The 18,608-nt window shown below is 43.4% G+C and overlaps 2 long non-coding RNA genes across 2 annotated transcripts; one reads left to right on the top strand and one right to left on the bottom strand.

Moving 5' to 3' along the window:
* Positions 1 to 5,143: 5,143 nt before the first annotated feature.
* lncRNA:CR45563 (long non-coding RNA:CR45563) lies at positions 5,144 to 5,894 on the bottom strand. The gene has a single exon (NR_125274.1). It is a non-coding gene; the product is annotated as a long non-coding RNA:CR45563 (long non-coding RNA).
* Positions 5,895 to 17,059: 11,165 nt separating this feature from the next.
* lncRNA:CR45562 (long non-coding RNA:CR45562) lies at positions 17,060 to 17,994 on the top strand. The gene has a single exon (NR_125273.1). It is a non-coding gene; the product is annotated as a long non-coding RNA:CR45562 (long non-coding RNA).
* The last annotated feature ends 614 nt before the right edge of the window (positions 17,995 to 18,608 follow it).

Here is an 18,608-nt window from a genome sequence, read left to right as displayed (position 1 = left end):
GTGTCCTTGTGATTGTGCTGAGAGTACTGGGCCTAACGAGCTGAGATGTGGGTGGAATCCACAACAATGGCTACAAATGCGGCTGCACAATGGCCCTGTGAAATGGCCACGGGCTCTGCCACTTGGCAAGTGTCAACACGTGGGGCGAAAATAGAATGGCGAAATGAAACAAAAATCTGCGATACTGCGAAACGGAGAACAAACGCAAATTATGGAAAACAAAAGGAAGTCCCACATAAACATTTGTTTACACTGAATTAAAACAGAAATAAAGCCGAGCCCCTAAGCAATAAATACGCAAATCTGAAACGCAGCTGGATATTTCATATATATTAAGTTTCAGCAAAGTGCGTGTGGACAAACCAGCTAAGCTTTCAACAACTTCCAAACTTACTTTGGGATTTAATATTTTATGTACTTGTCGACTAAAGACACGCAAAGGCCGCTGAACTGTACGAGCTATTCGCCACACATTCCAGCAGCTACTATGGCCCTAATGTTATAATTGGCCCGAAACGGAGAAGTTGGCTGATGGCAGAGGCGTTGACTAAGGTTGCTATTTACGACAACTAAAGTCTGTCATGCCATAACTACAGGTAATGACTTCATTTCGCCACTCCCCCTGGCCCATGGAGGAAGTAGCCATCTGGAACGATGGCCATGTCCACAACCGATTGCCAGCGAGAAATTGCATTGCGCAATGCACTCCCCGAATGGCATTCAACAGAAGTGTGAATTATAAACACGCAGACCGCGCCACAGGGCGGCTCCTAATAAGCAGCCCGCATTCAGCGGTCAGTGGGAGAGAAAAAAAAACGAGTAAAAATGTCCGGCGATAGTAATCGCAAAAACGAGCAAAAAAATATGCTAAAAAATTGTTCAATTAATATGAGCTGCCTTTGAGGGAGAAGCGGGGAAAAATGGGAGAAACGAGAAAAACAGTACAGCATGTAAAACGCTACTAACGCGCATAATTTTCACACAAACAAACTAACACAAGCACACATTGTTAATGCCATGTAATTAAGCGCATGCTAAAAAGTATGCAACAATAATGTCCTGGTCGACAGAGGCGTCATCCGAAGGAACACTGAATTCTATAATATAGGGCATGACATCCCAGCAGAAAAAGTTAGCTCTCCGCCAGTGAGTGCAGCTAGTCCAACGACCACCAACCACCGACCAATCAATAATCGTGCTACGAGGCGTGGCACGTTACTTTAATTGGAGCCCATGTCAAAAACAGGCATCCAGAGTGTGGAGAAAATCAAATTTATTTTCAAGCAAAAGCGTACAAGTGCTTTTGGCGCATGTGCCAGATCAATCAATCCACTTCAATATTACGCATTCGTGGGTTGTCGGTAACTGTCCGTGCCACAAGGATCGGGAAGGCACAGAAGGATATATGAGAACCAAATTATTTACCAAATGCTTTAAATGCATCTTTTCCACAGCGAACTTAATTTTTCAGTGCATACTTATGGACACAATTCTCAGACAGATCTAAAGTGGTAAAAAGAGATGTTCTTTCTAAGCAGTACTCACTGTATTAGGAAACCAATATATGCCCTTGTCCAGTACTCGGCGGTGGTGCTCCATTGTTTTCTGTCATTCTGTGGTAATTTATGCAAATATGCCCAAGGCTTCATGCCAAGCTTGATACGAGACCAACCAACACAGTGAACTAACGCACGCACGCACACTGGCACACATGCACACAGGACACGAAGATGTAAACTATTTAGCAAACATTTGCATAAACATGACTGTGTGGGTGTGCTTTGGCATAATGAAAAGCAGTGTAAATGTTTGCACACCAACAAAAGTGTGCCGCTGATGGCGGCAAAGAGTTGAGTTATTCTACAATCACAATAAACAATGTGAAAAAATGTATATAGATTTTATGACGCCGTGCGCGGTTGCACGTACACATTTGTATTCTTTATAAGGCCGCTCCTGTCGAGTTCAATAAATTTAATAACGCATGCTAAAAACCCTAAGCAGACGCGCACACGGCAAAAGAAAAATAAAAGCTGAATTTCAGCTCGGCGACTGCAAATGGTTAAAGTACAAGTTAAATAGGGTGCAGCATGCGATGGCGCTGGCAAAACATAAACATTTTCCATTCAACTTAAAATTGTTTACAAAATAATGTGAAAATGGCTGCCAAGCATGTGTTGCCTGTCGTTCCCAACCCGCTCCCGCTCCCGCTTCCCCTCTCCCTTTCCCTTTCTCCACCCTAAGTACGCCGCCCATTACCCGTGTGTGTGAGTGCGTATGTGTGTTTATGTCAAAACGGCGATAAATGTTGCTAAACAGGAGCAAGAATATCAAAAACAGCAGCGGTGTTTGTGTGCAAGGGAATCCATGCCAAAGCTATGGATGCTACTTATGCACTGCAAAAAAATAACGACAAAAATGCAGCAACACGCAGTAAACGAGGGATAGTAATCCCTTTAAATAGTGTTGTAAGCTTAGCAAATAATTTATATCTTTGTTTAACGTAATGTTAAAATCCTGCATAAAGGCTTTGCTAATCTGTAAGGATAATCTTTTTCTCGAGTGTTGCATTTAGCTACTGCCATTTGCCGCTGCTGGCGTACGCCATAAGTTCAATGCTTTTTAAATACCGAACAAAAATCCAATCATATCCAATGCGACCTTTGCATTATACAACGTTACGCATACGCCACGTTGGCCTGCTGCACAAAATGGCAGTTCAGCGAACGAAGAACGGAAAAAACGGGTCGCCATATCGCGTGGCACTGTGGAATTTTATGTCCTGTTAAAGGCAACATTTTTATACATTTCACGCGCTCACATAAATAACGATTATGCTGCACAGCCAGCGGAGCCGAAGGTTTATGACTTTTCGCCCAAGAGAATTGGCTTGCCCTCGACTTGCCTAAATGGCTTCATTTTGCGGGAAAAATGTCAATTGACAGCTGCTGAAAATAGACGAGTCTAATTTATGTGCCTGCAGGAAGAGCGCGCGCGAGTGGAAAACGGAATGAAAATGGAAAAGTTTCATATGTGAGATGCTCTGCGGAAAAGTTTCCGGTAAATTAAGCCAAAGTGTTGTGGTCCACAGCCAGCAGACACCGCATCCAAGTCACTGGCAAAGTTTGGGTTGAATTGCTACCAAATTTGAAGACAAAACAGTCGGAACAACAGACTCCACTCCAGCTAGTGCTGCTTGCCTCAAATTGTCGCTGGCAGCTGTGGTCGTGTTGCCAAATTGGCAACAAGGCTTCGTCAGCGGAAATGCAGACACGCACTCGAGGACGTAGGGCTGCAATGTGCAGTAGTAGTAGTAGTAGTGGTGGCTGCTGTAATCAACACCCATGGTGCCGCACACATAGACACACACCCACACACCGATAAAACCTCAAAGTTGCAATATAGTGAAAAGTCAATTGCATTTTGATGTCGGCAGCAGGAACCAGAACGCCATGAGCAGCAGCAACAGCAGCCGGGGCAGAAGCCACAATGCATTTACATGGCAAGTTGCGCTGTATAATGAAACAATATTCAATTATTTATCAAAATAATGGTTTCAAGCTGAGAATGCCTTGACAGCCAACAGGCAGGCGAGTCAATCAGGACAGGAGGTGGTGGCAAGCGTTATAAGCGAATTAAGCCTTTGAAGTGCTCCTCTTACCACACCTACCGTTATTGTTATGGAATCGAGAATAATCGAAATGCAAATAAGCGTAAAATATTGCATATAAAATTAGAGTTTAATTTTCCGCTCATGCATAATGTGTTGTTTAGCTAAACTTTCATGGCACCGCCATTTCAAATCGTCCATGTTCCGGCTTTGTTAGAGGACAAATGTTTATAATTAGCATCGATTAAGGTGTCAATAATTCGTTTCATGAAATATTATAGATTGGACACCAGGTGAGCGTCAAATTAGTTAGTTATGTAGGTGTGTTTTCCAGCTGAATGCCTTGCAAATTGAAATTTAATTACATCAAATCAATTTCGAAATGGGAATTAGCAGTTTCACTTGGTTGCGGCGCATCAACTAATGAATCGCAAAATTCAGTTAAATTAAGTGGCCATAAATTGTATACTAACATATTTATGTATATGTATATTCAGATTGCTTTTCATTCGACTGTATAAAGTGTATAAACTGTACTCGAGCAGGTGTCGTGTCAACACCTTGTCAAACTTTCCCTTCCAGAGTGCCAATTGCTAGCAGGTGGCGACAAGAACTTGGGTAACTTACTTCTATTTCAATGCATGTCAACTGGGAGTGTCAGTTGCCCTTTTTTGGCCACCATGCGCATAAATGAAAAACGTGCTACGGGTGCTATAGAGTTAACAGTTTCACTTTACCTTTATACACTTACTGCTGCCCCTCGTTTTTTTTTTTTATTAATTTTTTTGGGGAGCCAACTGAGCCAACTTCTCTGTGCAAATCATGATTGACATGCGAATTGCCGGGGAAAATAAGAAAACTACATTTCCTGCAACTGACTTTGTTTGCATTACGTTGTAGCTCCAGTTACATCCTCGTCTGCCATTTCTTTCCAAAACGAAAACTAAGTTGACTTTAATTAGGCAAACGACACGGCAAATGAAGTTGATAAAAGTTTCCTTCAATTGATTTGACTCGTTGCCGTAATTTTATAAACACATTTTAAAACACAATTTGGCCGAGACAAAAGTTGGAATCATTAAGCATTTTTAGCTAGTTTCTTCAACTGATACCAGTAATTTGAGTTGGCCATTCATAACGAGATTCTCACTACTTTCCATGGAATTCAATTAGGAACTTTTCGTGTCTGACGCAGATGGGCAAACCTAACTTCATCTGCCAGCTCCTTCGACATTCTGTTGCTATTGGCTAGCAACCTATTTTCGGCCTTCTATTCATAACGTAAACTTTCTTAAAGATTTTCATGGTCGAAATTGGTGGCCTTTCCGACTTACAGCACACCGAGAGAATATGTCAGAAAATATTGATTATTCTGATAATTTCCAATTTTTTATAGAAAATTGGGTCATTGAAAGTTTCTTCTGTGGTCTTAATTTTTTTTAAACAAAATACTATTGGAAGTATTATGTAGAATAATGTTTTTTCCTGTGCACTTCCTTTGTGTAGCGAAATGAATTATTTAGCTAGTTCAAGCCGGAAACTTTTGACAGCGGTCAGGGCATTTCCATTTCAAAATTTATTGCGTTATTTTATGATGATAAATTAATTGTACAGCCTTGCGAGCCAACTCCGTTCTCGGCTGGGATTGCATTATTAAATGACGTGACTGGGGAATAGGAGTTCATTTATTATGCCAGACTAGTGGAGGAGTGGGCTCTGCTATGTAGATGTGCTCCGGTCGTTTGTGTCGCCAGTCGTTATCTCCTGAGTGCTTCTGCGCATCGATTCTCCGATTCTGCGATTCCACTTCAAAGTCGAGAACTTGGCTTGTCATTTTTGCATTCGCACAGCAGTTTGAATTATTGGCAGCATAAAAACGGCGACAGCCAAGTGCGTGACGTTCAGCTGCACTCCATGTTTGATGCTATGCGTCAGCATTCGAGTGCTGGGTATCCACCAACTCGACACCGACCCACCTCCCCATTCCCGACTGGCTTTTCCGAGCGAATTGCCGTCCATTCAATCAGCATTTCAAGGATTTGAAGTGACAATCATAATGCAGTCGTTGCATTGGGAATTTGCTTTGTATCCTGTCAGTCGAAGCGGCGAAGTGAGACAGCGCTGCGCACAAAAGTAGGCAACACCACACAAAGTGGTAAGTGGTAAGAGTGAGCTGAGTAGAAGGACACGTAAGCTTTATGTAAGCGGTCGGAGATTTCCGCTCAGTGGCAGGTAATTGACTTACAAGACTTGGCACTGTTTAACTGACATACTTGACTGAAACTGAAGCGAAGGCCCACAAGGATCTCGCTCCAAACCGGGTGTCTGCGTGCAGTAAAGGGTGGAGAAATACTTAAATACCCATCTCTACAAAACCGGAAGTATGCTAAATGTTGGCCGAGAAATATAGAACCAACGGGGAAGATATTTTTGCACTAATCCACCCGTAGCTCTCAGCCAGCAATCTCCACTTTCCGCACACGACTAACCCTGGTGGGTGTTCTGTTCTGTTGCTTTGCGCTTCAACAGGCGAAAGTTTATGGCCAACAGCTACAAGCCGCATATACCTAACCCACCCCACCCCACCACCTCCACAAAATACCAGCCCCATCCCCTTAACCTTTGACATGCCGCAAAAGTGACCTGAGAGCAGGAATTGCACGTAGCCAAAACTTGCTCGTACTTGCTCATCGTCGAATTTCAGTTTTCTTTTTTGTTCCACTTTGGGGGTTTTCTCTCTTCTTTATGGTACTCCACCCACTTTGTGCATTTTTGTGCTAAGTTCTCTCTATTATTTGCTCCGACCACATTTTTCTAGTTTTTGCACGTTTCTACTTTATTACCGTCCGTTTCTCCACCACCCAAAACAGCCTGATTGTTCGTCTTTATGGCCTGGCCGACAGAAAAAAGTGGCTTCCACGAACAACAAGAGCCGTCAGACAGACAAACTGCGGTCAAGATGGCCATGATATGGGCCTGCATCGCTCCTATGGGCATCCTAAAGCATCGCCTTGTGTCGGCCAATTTCTAATTTCGTACATTTACAACAATATAATGTAATGTTTGTTTCCAACCGCACGAAATGCCGATACTACATAGATAACTTAACAACTTAATGGCAAGCCGCAAGTAAAGAAACCTTACAGCCATCCATGGGGCCAGAGGGGATTCGGATTGCGATTGGGATTGCTCTGGGCACACAAAAGGGATCTCACAAAAACCAAAAAGTGAACGACAACACTTTTGTCGAACATAAATCAATTGGGAGCTTGCACTCAGCAAAATTCTAATTGCCTACACTCTGAATGCAATTCAACCATCTTAAATATAAATAGGTGTATTAGAATGCTGGTCTTAAATTGAAAATCATCATCAAACTCACTAGCATTGTCATAAACATTATTCATGAAGTTTTTTAATTTATCTCATTTTTGTTCAAGTGGCAATCACATTGCTGGCACTTTAGGGCCATCTTTGTTCAGTGAGTGTAGTACATGCCTTGGCACAAGCCGGGCCACAGAATCAGAGCGATTACTTATGTCAGCACAAAAACACAAAGCAGGACAATGGATCTGGTGCAGGAGCACCAAGGAGATGTGTGCGGGGGTGACACAGTGAGGGTCGTGGGATGTGCCATTAGCAGCATCTACCCGCCGCCCAAGAGGTCAACAAAAAAAGGGGCAAGACTCCATTCACGGCAACAAGGATATGCATCTGCACTTGCAACTGCACCTGCAGCTGCAGCCGCACTCAGTCAAACAAAAGCCGCTCGGGATGCAAAAGCATTTCGAGGTAAACATGTTGGCAAAGTGTTACAAGTGTTGCAAATCTCTTTGGCCGCCCTGGCCTGCGGCTGGCCCCAAAAGCCGATGGAGTTGGAGTTGGAGTTGGAGCTAGAAGTGGCCAAGTGTAAGTCCTTGGCTTAGGCTGGCGATCGGCAAAGTAGTAGTTTGCCTGACACAGTGTCGGGGATTATAAACAGTTTGACTTTTGCCCGGCCAACCATCTTCCAATCCTGCGCATAAAATGAGCAAATCAAGTGACTGGGCACAACAATGTTGTTGGGTCAAACGGTTGAGCTAGGGCCATTGCATATTTATAGTGGAAAACAAGTTTCTGGTGTCGTGATTTATGAACGTTTCAACTTTTCCACCTTATCAGCAAAAGTTTCAGACATGCCGGCGGAGGTCGACCGACGCAGTGTGGCATATGGTTGCGTAGGTGAGGACTTTTAATATACACACACACACACACACGCACACACTGAGCTCCGCGAAAACCCACCTCATCATCATCGTTTGGGAAAAGCCAAGGGCAAACTGCGGACTGGCGGCGTCTAAACTTTGGCTCACAACAAAATTTCGCAAAGCATTTTATCACGTTACGCTTTCAACTGGCTATAAAAATGCATTCACATTCTGCTTGGCTGACTCTGACATGCGCCATTTTGCCGCCACTTTCTCCACCCCGGTAGAAAAAAAAAAAAACGTAAATTCGCTCCAAATACCAAATATCGCCTCTAAAGCGATGGGGGGTCTATAAAAATTATGCCCCCAAATCGGGCTACGTTGATGTTGATAGTGTTGTAGACGAGTTGATTGGGGCCGTATTTACCCTACTCAACTGCTGACAGCGCCACGCTAAGTAAACCCTTTTGATTTTACTACGAAAATCGATTGCAAAATTTATGGGGAGCAGAGGCCATTGTTAGTATTTATGGTGACTGTTTTATCGTATTTACGGGAATTAACCGGGTCTATTACAACAGTAGACGTCATGAGCTATGGGGCTTTAAAATAATCAATATATTCAAGGTATGTGTACAAGCATTTCTAGCTAAGTACGTTATTGAATTGGTAAATTGATTTATTAATTCATTTTACTTTATTCACGCTTTCCCCCATATTGCGATCAATGAGCATGCATATGAAATAATTCACTGTTGAGTAGCCGTATCCCGGTAGAACAAATCATATTTAATTAAAAATTGCTGCCGTTCATTGTTAATTGAACTCACTTAACGGGGGGTCTTTGCCGGTCAATAAACGAGAGAAACTTCTGTGGCCATTCCTGGATTTAATTGATTTAAAACTCTGATCTGAAGCAGACACACGTCCACTGGCCATAAAAGTGAAAGCGCAAACACAATTATGTATAAATATTGAACAACAATAAATAAAATATCAAATTAACACCGAGAACCCACACGGTCGTGAGGGGCGAAGTGACAGGTGCCGGGCAATGGAAATGATTGCAGCAGGCTAACCTGGCCACAAATTGTTGTTAAACAAATGTTTTTGGGCGCAAAAACGACGGCAGAAGCCAAATAAATTGCAATATTCATGACAATTGTAAACACATTCACACACATTTAAATGCAAATACAAATACAATGTGAAAGTTTGCATTTCCTTTGTGTGCATACAAATTATATTTTGTCAATTGAAACCTACGAGAGAAGCAAAAATGCATATGTGTGTGCATACGATATTTAATTTCAGCCGCTTTCGTATTTTCACAGTTTCCCTTTACATTCAATTATGCGTTAATTAAATATTCATGCCCACAGCTCGGCTACTTCATATTTAAAATCGTTTCTAGTTGAGCTGGCCAAATTTGTTCGTTATTAGTTTGCTGCTTGAAATGTTGTGCATTGTGCTTCGCAGTGCATAAGACTCCCCCCTCCCCCAGTGATTAATAAGCCATTTTGCACATTTGCCACACTTTTGATATATGGTTAAAGTCACACAATGGCCTTAATGGAAAACTACCAAGACAACGGATAGTTGTTGACAACAGATATTTTAGTTGGCTGCCGTAAACAATCGCCAGTCTGCTGGTTACTTTCCATAGCGATGCCTGCTCTTTATTTACGCCCCATCGAACTGGGCGACATAAATTGGCCTCTGCAAGGTGCAAATTGCCAACAATAAATTGTAATTAATGATTTATGGAAAGCTTGTCACTTTGGTTACCGCCACGCAGTGACTATTTAGTACTCAGCAAGGAAACGATTTGTTAGTGTGGCAATAAATATGAAAAACACCGGCCACAGAGTAGGATTGTTTCGATTCCGTGAGTTATGGTGCCGCAAAAGACAAATGTCCTGGTAGAAAGCATAAATATTTCAATTATAGCAACAGTACGTGATATCAATATTTCCAGCGCATATTTCCACAGCGATGTGGGTTTTGCCGGTTAATAGAATTGAAAATAGCCCTTTAAAGTCAAAATAATAGACAAAGACCGAGTACAAGGGACTCTTCTCCCAGTGCGTTCGAAGCCAATATCCATTAGCCAGCAGATTAATGTGTATCCTTCGACCTCCTGTTCTCAGTTTGCTCCAGTTGCCAGTTAAGGTGTATTATCAGCCAATTTCCCGAACACAGGCATGGCCCCTAAGTACTTGGCGCTTATCCTAGCTACGTTCGCGTAATGTGCTCGTTTCCATGCAGCAATAGATGCTTTTTCCCGCCAACTTTTTGCCCCGCCAGGCTCCTTATTGTTTTTCCTCCCTTATCGGAAAAGCTGTGCAGGAGCCAAATATCGCAGGCTGTATAGAGCAGCCAGCCCGTAGCCGGAGTGTAAATATGTTGGCTTGCAAGCCCTTTGCATTTTAATTAAGGCGCCAGCCATGAGTGTTTGCTTATTTAATTGCACAATCGGAAAAACTTTCACGATGATTTTTTTTTTGTGCCTGAGTGTTTGCCTTAACACGACAAGTTTAAATTATTAACCAAGGGATGGGATCGGATCGGATGGGATGGGCTGTCTGGATCCAACAAGAAATTCAATTTCGTTAAGGCAAACAAGCCAAAGAAGTACAATTTTTGGCTGCATCTCCAGAAGGAAGAGACTGGGCTGGATGATGGCGGCAAATTGCAGGCTGCATTTTATATGTCCCGAAATTACACAGCCTCCGATGAGTGTGTGTGTGTATGTGTGTGTTTGCAAACATAAAAAATATATCAGAGACGTGCAGAGCTGGGAAAAGGAGAAGAAAAACAGGATAGGGGGCCAGCGGGTATGTAGGCGGAGGATCCTGGCAGCAGAACGAAGACCGACAGTGCTGTCGTTCCCGTTGTCGCTGGCATCATTTTACGTCATTTATCACAATCATGACATGGCAGGATGACAGGCTGCAGGCCAGCAGCTTGAATTGGTCCTGGCGCCGGAAATGGACAGGATGCACTGGCCACGGCCATTCGACCAGTCGGCCGGTCGAGCGAAAGCAGGAGTTCGGCGCGTTCGCAGATATATATTTTAATACAATTTGAAGCTGTTGCCATCGCCATGTTTGGCTAGCAATCAGAATCGGGAGAAGATAATTAAGAATGTTTCTCTTGGGGAGTAAATTAAATTCCGGGCTTTATGCTGCCGAAACAGATACTGGAAAATAAAACGCTGCGTATGCGTAATTTATGACAGAACTCTATATAGAATGCAAAATTATACATGGCGTATGCGCAACGTTCTCATTACGTACACGTTCATTTCGTAATTAGATGGAATCAAATTTCGATCATTAATTCATGAATTCATTTTAGTAATGATGCCATTAACATTGTGCTTGCTCCAGTGAAATGCACACTGACTTACCTATTGATTTCATCCTTCTGGGTTCTGCTCGATGCAATGGCAGAATATTAACATGCAGATTGATGATGTGCTGACTGTGGCCAACCAAGGCAATATTTCCTTATAACATTTATGGCATTCCCCCTGACCATTTCCCATAGCTCTAATGAACTGCAACCGAATGCAAAAGGTCCCAGGACATGCGGGAGCTTACAACGAAAAACCGAAGAGCACCGCACAAATAGCACAAATAACACAAATAAAACATAAAAAAGCTAAGCTAATGGATATGCAAACAACTGGCAAAAGGGACCGAACAGGACGCACAGTGCCTGCAAATAGCAACGAACCGTAATGCATCTAAATAAACATAAAAAACACAAACATAAAGCGAAACACTGGCGCATTCCTACGAAAGAGGATTTCGTAGTTGGTTTTATAGTTCGGTAGGGCTCGAGTTTGGGCTTCTATTTTTGGGCCCTCGTTGCCTTTGTGTTCTATGCATATGCGCAATTTTTAATATTTATATTTCATTCTATTCCAAAATTGCAACACACACACCGTTGGCAGTAACAACAATAACCGAAATAACAATGGCTGCAACGGCAGGAGCAGGCTTTATAATTGCTGGTTATACAACCACAAATGTTGTTGCCACGTTGTTGCTGCTGACTGAGTGTTTGCTGGCCGTACATGACACCAATTTATATTACTCCCATCGCCACAGTCTAGTGACCCCCAACCCAAATAGCCAGAGTATTAATAACCGACGAATGCTGTTGAAGTTCCCCTGTGGTCGGAACATTACCATTCGTTGTTGCTGCCCCGTGTTGCATTTATTTCAATTTATTGTACCCATTTGTGTCATATTTACAAGGCGCCCACCGAGCAACACCAGCAGAAAAGGGTGTGTCGCTTTGGCCATTAGAATAATCCTGCAAGGAGCAGGCTCTATTGAAGGCGAAATTACACGAATTGCACAGGCCACAATTCTGGGTGAATAATGCGAGCAAGCTTTTCTAGAATTTCCAGCAAACGCCTGCAACAACTGCCCAGACTGCCCCAAAAAGATTCAGTTAGCCAGTGACAGTTTAATGAAAAAACTTTTGCCATTACTTAGAGCGTCCTAAATGCAAATGATGACGACTTGCATATTAATTTGGATTTTATCTGACCACGATGGGGTCATAAATCTTCATTTCGGCTGTAAGAAAGCGAGCATTTATAGCTTCTAAAGAAATGTACTTAAAGAGTAGTTTTCGTTCCGCCAGTCTGCACTCATCACCAATTTAGCCAGGTACTTTCCTCCAGACTCCTTTTGCATTATGCAAATTCGTACCAGTACCACCTGCAAGACAAGCCAAGTGTGGAGCAAATTGCTTGCTGTGCCAATTTCCCGCACTGTTGCTGGATATTTTGATTTTCACACATTCATCGATGTGGGTCCTTGGCTTAAATCGAAACTTAATTAAAGTTGCACCAACGGAGAGCAGGTCCTGCTGCTGGCGCCGTAACACTGTGCGATATATGGGCGTCGTTGTCCTTTTCCGCCCATCCGAGCATTGCTTTGTGCAATTTCAGTCATTAAATTCTGCCTGCCAGCCCTTGGACCTCAAGTGTTGCTCCAGCTTACACGCCCCCATGTTGTCTATACAAATTTAGAACAGCTCCCTTTGCATCTCCCATCACAGCCCCCTTTGTAAGAAATCAACCCACTCCGCCCCATTGCGATGGCTTTGCAGTGCTTTTTAATTTTAATGAGATCTCACTGGCTGACTACGTGACTGAGCTGGTGTTGGTGTTGTTGAAGTTGCCCGTCCAGCTGCCACGCCCTGCCACTAATTGAGGCGGCAAAAAATGTTTTGCGCTAACTTGGCCCAGGGCCACGCCCCCGCCCCGCCCCCGCTGGCAGACCCACTCCGCAACCAGTTTCTAATTACAAAAATATGCATATTTAAGGCGTTTGCCAAAGATTGGAAGTGAAGGGACAATGAAAAGAGTGCTTAACAATGTCTGTCAACTCTCGGACTAAAATGGTGTTGGCAAGTGTCATTGCTCAGTTAATAGGACTGTTAACTGGTTTACTTGGTTTATGACGGCCACTTTGTGAACAAGATGTTTTTATAAACAAAAAGTAAAATATAAATGAATACAATATATAGATATGTTAAATGGACATCATCTTTAGTTAACCTAGTGTTGTTAAAAATACACAAAAATGTCCGTTGAAGTATTTTACATAATCACAATTAGTTTTTTTTTTGTATGATCAAATCTGGTTAACTGAATATTTGTCCATGTTTTGCCAAGTATAAAAAAAAACTGACTTGTTTATTTGCCAAACAGATTCATTGAAAGCTTTCGGAAATAATTACTGAAAAAGCACTATGCGTTGAAGTCATAAAAAGTTGTTAGGTACAAAAAATCGTTGCATAAACATAATGCTGCACACAGTGACTTTAAAGCTGCATTTAATCACTGACGGATAGATAGCCAGTATTTGAATGGCGAATGGCTACCGAATTGATTTCAATCTTTTATACATTTGTAGTACACGATGTCTGAGGAGATTGCTAATTTAATTCCCCCACTCGCATTTGGCCAATACGAATTGGCGACCGGTGGTTGGGGGATGCGGTGGATGTCTGGGCCATGGAATAAACCGCAAAATAGATTGATACATTACGTGTCCTGGTTGAATGGACATCGGGTTAGACCAGGTGTGCAGTGTGTGTTCTCTCACAAGCACACACACTCCACACTCAGTCACACACACACACACACATGAGGATCGACCATATCCTGATGGAAACTGATTGATTTGTTGCATTCGCTTGCCAATTCGAATTTCAACAAATTGGGTTTTTGCATTTCAATCAGGCAAAAAGGATTGTGCCAACTGTGTGTGTGTTTGTGTGTCTGGCTTGGAATCTGGCCAATGTTGTTTCAATTTAGTCAAATTAATTTTTAAATATGTGGCTAAAACGGATGGAGTTCTATTCGCATGGATCTCCTTGGACTAACCAAGCTTCTTTGCCTCGATTTTAATTATGAGCGCAGCTTGGTAATTGCCCTGACCCACAAAGGGAATAAGAATTAGGGAAAAATAAACTACCGCCCGGGTGTAGCAGAAAAAAAAGGAAAAATAATAAAAAAAAAACACAAAGCTCTAAAGCGAAATTCATGTCGGCGGAAATGTTTTGCTCCAATGACAATAACAACGGCCAAAAGCGGCCGGAGATGGCGGCCAGCAGTGGGGTGGGGTTAGCGGGGGAGGAAATAGAGAGCGCTGGCTCCCTGTGACAATGGCGTTGCGTTTCCGTTTCCGCTGCTGATGCCACTCGGCAGCAGGCGAGAAGAGGCAGAAGCAGAGTAGCGTAGAGCGCCAGCAGCGGCAAATGGCGCAAATGAAAAACTACTTTTTGCCGACCAGCTAGCTGGCCAGCCAACCAGCATCCTTTTCTAGGATTTTCCTAGCTGCTCCTCTCGCGCATTTGCCACTTGTTTGTGTTGTTTTTGGCGAGCAGATCTTGTGACAATGGCGCCTGCCAGCAGCGTTGACATTCCGCGCTGACAACAATGCGCTTTTCTAAAAATGCCACCAAAGGTAGCAAATGCTGAAATGGCAGAAACGCGAGAACCTGCTGGAGTGGCAACATCAATGACCCAAGGCGACTGTCGCTATTCCACACAGGAGATTATGCTAGGATACACACAGCAGCTGACAGATCCACTTTCCTTTCTTAAGAATTCCTCCATCCTGACGGATTTGCAATTACAGTGTTGATATTGTAATTAGGGATTCATTCATGAACATGACTGTACGCCTTTTTTGCTGGCCATGATTTATGGCTGCACATTCTCCATCAGGAACGGCCCACGATGACACGTGCTACGGGTCCTGCCAGCCATGGTATGGTATGGTATGGCATGTCCTTTTTATGAGAGTTCTGGAATGCAGGACGTGCCTGAGCCGCCGCAGCTGCGTTTGCATAAATGGTTCAGACGCGAACCAAAAAAAAAAAGGGGCACCGAGCACCGAGTGGGATGACAAAAATTCAATTTGGATTTTATGTAACCACCACTTGGCCGGCACTCCGGAGTAGAGCCAAAAATGCAACGTAGATGTGGAATAATAAACATGGCCAAAGCTGAGCCTCTGGATCTCCTCAGTTACTCCTACAAGTTATGGGTTTCTTCTATTCTTTATCATTTGCCAAGAGAGGCAATTCCAGGCATTAAGTAAGCGTTTTTCTGCTCGGCCCAGAAGGGACTGGGAGGAAAAAGTGCGCAAGCCAAAATTTAAAATACCAGAGCCATATAGATGGATATAAATGCCAACATATGCAGACAGCAGGGTACTGAGTAACCCCTTTGGCTGCCACTCTATGGACCTCCAACAAACACAGGAAGCGCAACGGCACTGCCAGGATAACGTTCGCAGGAAGCAAAAGCCAGGATATGATAAGCGCTTGACAAAAAGAGCAATGCAGCAAACAGAGCAGGAAGTCGGTGCCACAGGAATGGGAAAAGTGCGGCCAGAAAAAATGGACATAAAGTCGAGTTTTGGGCAAAAGTATTTTTATGACCTCTGCTTGTTAGGCTTTATTGGTGCGCAAAAGCAATTAAAGAAGACATAAGGGGCAAACGGGGCAGGCGAGCAAAAACAGAAAAAACAGAAAAAAAGGCTGCGTAGACACATTTCCAGGGCGAGAGAGTGCACACTGTACAGTGAGGCAAAAAAGTGATGCACGGCCTGGGAAATGATCCCCTGACAGTTAGAAAAGCCGGAAACAAAGCAAACCGTTGAACAAAAGCCACACATAAAGTGCACTTTAGTCTATTACTTTTTTTCGCAACTATGACAGTAATTTAGATTTATTTAGCATCTTAAACGGTAAGCTGTAACACATATAACATTAAATAAATCAAATTCTTACTGCACAAGCAGCTTACTTCAAGGGACATCCAAAATCTCAGTCAATAATGTAAACATTTTAATGCAACTATGCTTGGATATCCTGTTTAAATCCCCTGTTTGTCGCTTGTTTAGACTGCTTTAACGTGAATTTAATTCCCATTACACGTGCATTTCTAACTCACATTTCCACGTTTAAATTTTAAGCCAGCCAAAACGCCAGCAAAAAGCGCTGTAAACTTCTGTTGCCAAAGACAACAAAATAATATCGATTATTAGCACCTACCTAGCCAACGGGACTGTCAGATCCAGCTTTTGCCGCCCCGGAAACTTTGCGCAAAAACGGCAACAGCAGCAAAAGCTGGAGCGGAGATGTGCGGAAAGCCAAAAACGGCAGCCAACCAGCTAAGCAGTCAGGCAGACAGACAAAAGCAAACAAACAAAGCTTCCCCTTGGAAACGGGGAATGGTGTGTGAAGGGTGAAGGGTGGCGAAAGGGGGCGTGGCAACAGCGAATTTCGTTAGCCCAATTAAAGCAATTTTGCCAGCCCAACTATTGGAGAAATCGTTGTAGGTTGGAGGGTGGTAAAAAGCATAAATCGTTCTATGCCATATACACTTGGTATTTCATTAACAAGGACAAGTATTCCCGGCAATCGGGCTCATTAGCTATGCCAATCAAGATGGTAAGTAACTGCGATGATGACCATGTCAATTTGGGGGATTACTAACGCCATGGCAATCGTAAGCGGCTTATGTTCTGAACCCAACAGATAAAATAGCCCAGTCTAGCGTTTAGCAGTCGGAGGTGCAAAGTGTCAACTCGACTTTTTATCGCCCTTCCTCCTTCGGATTTATGTCCTTTTTTCCGAGAGAAAGTAACGAAGTCTTATGCATGTTCAATTGCTAAATTTATTGTTTACATGCAATCAGCTGTGTAATGAAAAACACGTCACACAATCAGCAAGCAACGAAGGTGCTGCGGAACGAACTAAAGCCATAAATTTGTGGGGGCTTTCATTATGATTTATGTGACTTCGGTGCTCAAGACAAATGGCTAAGTAATTGAATTACGAGCCGCAGCCAGCAAAAGGATGATAATTCTGCTGAGTAAGCCCGAGCACTTATGCAAATTAGCTGCTGATAAGGAGACGCGATGGAAAAACAACATTGATTGCAAAATCAATGTGCAGTGCAGGGTCTGTGGGCCAGGGTGAAAGCCTGGAAGTTGGCCAAAAGTCAGACGACCCCGGCTAACGAGAATGACACCAGGACACCAGGATTCAAAAGTGCAAGCTCAGGGTTCGCCAGCGGGCAGTCTGCGCTGCGCTTCTGCGGCGGAAGTGGCGGAAACGGAAATGGAAAGAATGGAGTCATGAGCATTATTTGTGCGGAATTACCTTTAACGAGGTGACTAGCTAGCGGTCCTGTTGCATTACCATTACCGCAATAAACTGCAACCCAACCACCGATCCCACCCAGCATCTTGGGCCTCTGCTTTCGAGAACGCCAAGTTGCCGGCAAAATTGCACTTGACTCGAATGCCAATTACATGGGTCTGCAGATGTCAGCGGAAGAGGAGAAATCGGAATGGCAGAATGACTGGATGGCTGACTCCTTGGGATATCTGGGTGGGATGGCTGGAATGGCTGGCAGGACGATAAGAAAAGAGTGACACAGCAGATGGCCTGGGACTGCGAGCGAATGGAATTGCCACAAAGTGGATTAAATATGAATAAAAGATATTTGAGTAAATTGCATTACAGAGTTAGGCTGTATTAACTCACTGCATTAACCCGCCAAAGTCGTCGCCCAGATGGAATTGTGTTGACATTTTTGATTTCTGCCCAGTCAAGCTGTGCCGCCAAAGCTGCGGCTTAATTCCAGATATGGCAACCAAACTCCAGCGCGCTTTTTGGCGGAAAGTTAATATTTAATCTGTTCGGCATTCAGCGGGCAAGAGTGACAAAAGTTTTAATTAAGAGAGCTTTTTATATCAGCACACAAGCTGAAAATATAAAATTTCAGTTTCACTTTTAATTAAATTCTTTGTTTAACTAAAATGAACCAAAAAAACGACGGCGGGCGAGCAAAAAAAAAAAAACAAAAAAAACGTACAGAGAGAAAAATCCCATTTGGATGGAAAGCGTAACCGCAAACCCGCACATAAAGGCTAAGTGCGAATGCACATGTGTGTGAGTTTTTGGGTAGGGGGAGTGGTGGTGGGTTTCGCTTGTAATTAAATTCCCTGGCCGCGATATTTGTTTCTGCAGGGCCACGCCCTCCTCGCCCAACATCCCACGGCAAACACCGAATGTCCGGGCAGCGGGCCATTGCCACTTCCTTTCATCGCAGGCCAGTGCAACAGGATAAGCCAGGATACGCCAGGATACGCCGGGGTAATTCGATTACGTTGTGGCCGACCCGGACATATGTATGCCATGGCCGGCGAGTGTATTTGCATGCGTGATTCCACGCCAGAATTTTATTAGAACATTTATGC

This window comes from Drosophila melanogaster, chromosome 3R, assembly GCF_000001215.4.
Source record: "Drosophila melanogaster chromosome 3R".
NCBI lineage: Eukaryota > Metazoa > Arthropoda > Insecta > Diptera > Drosophilidae > Drosophila > Drosophila melanogaster.
This window is presented reverse-complemented; position numbering and strand designations above follow the sequence as displayed.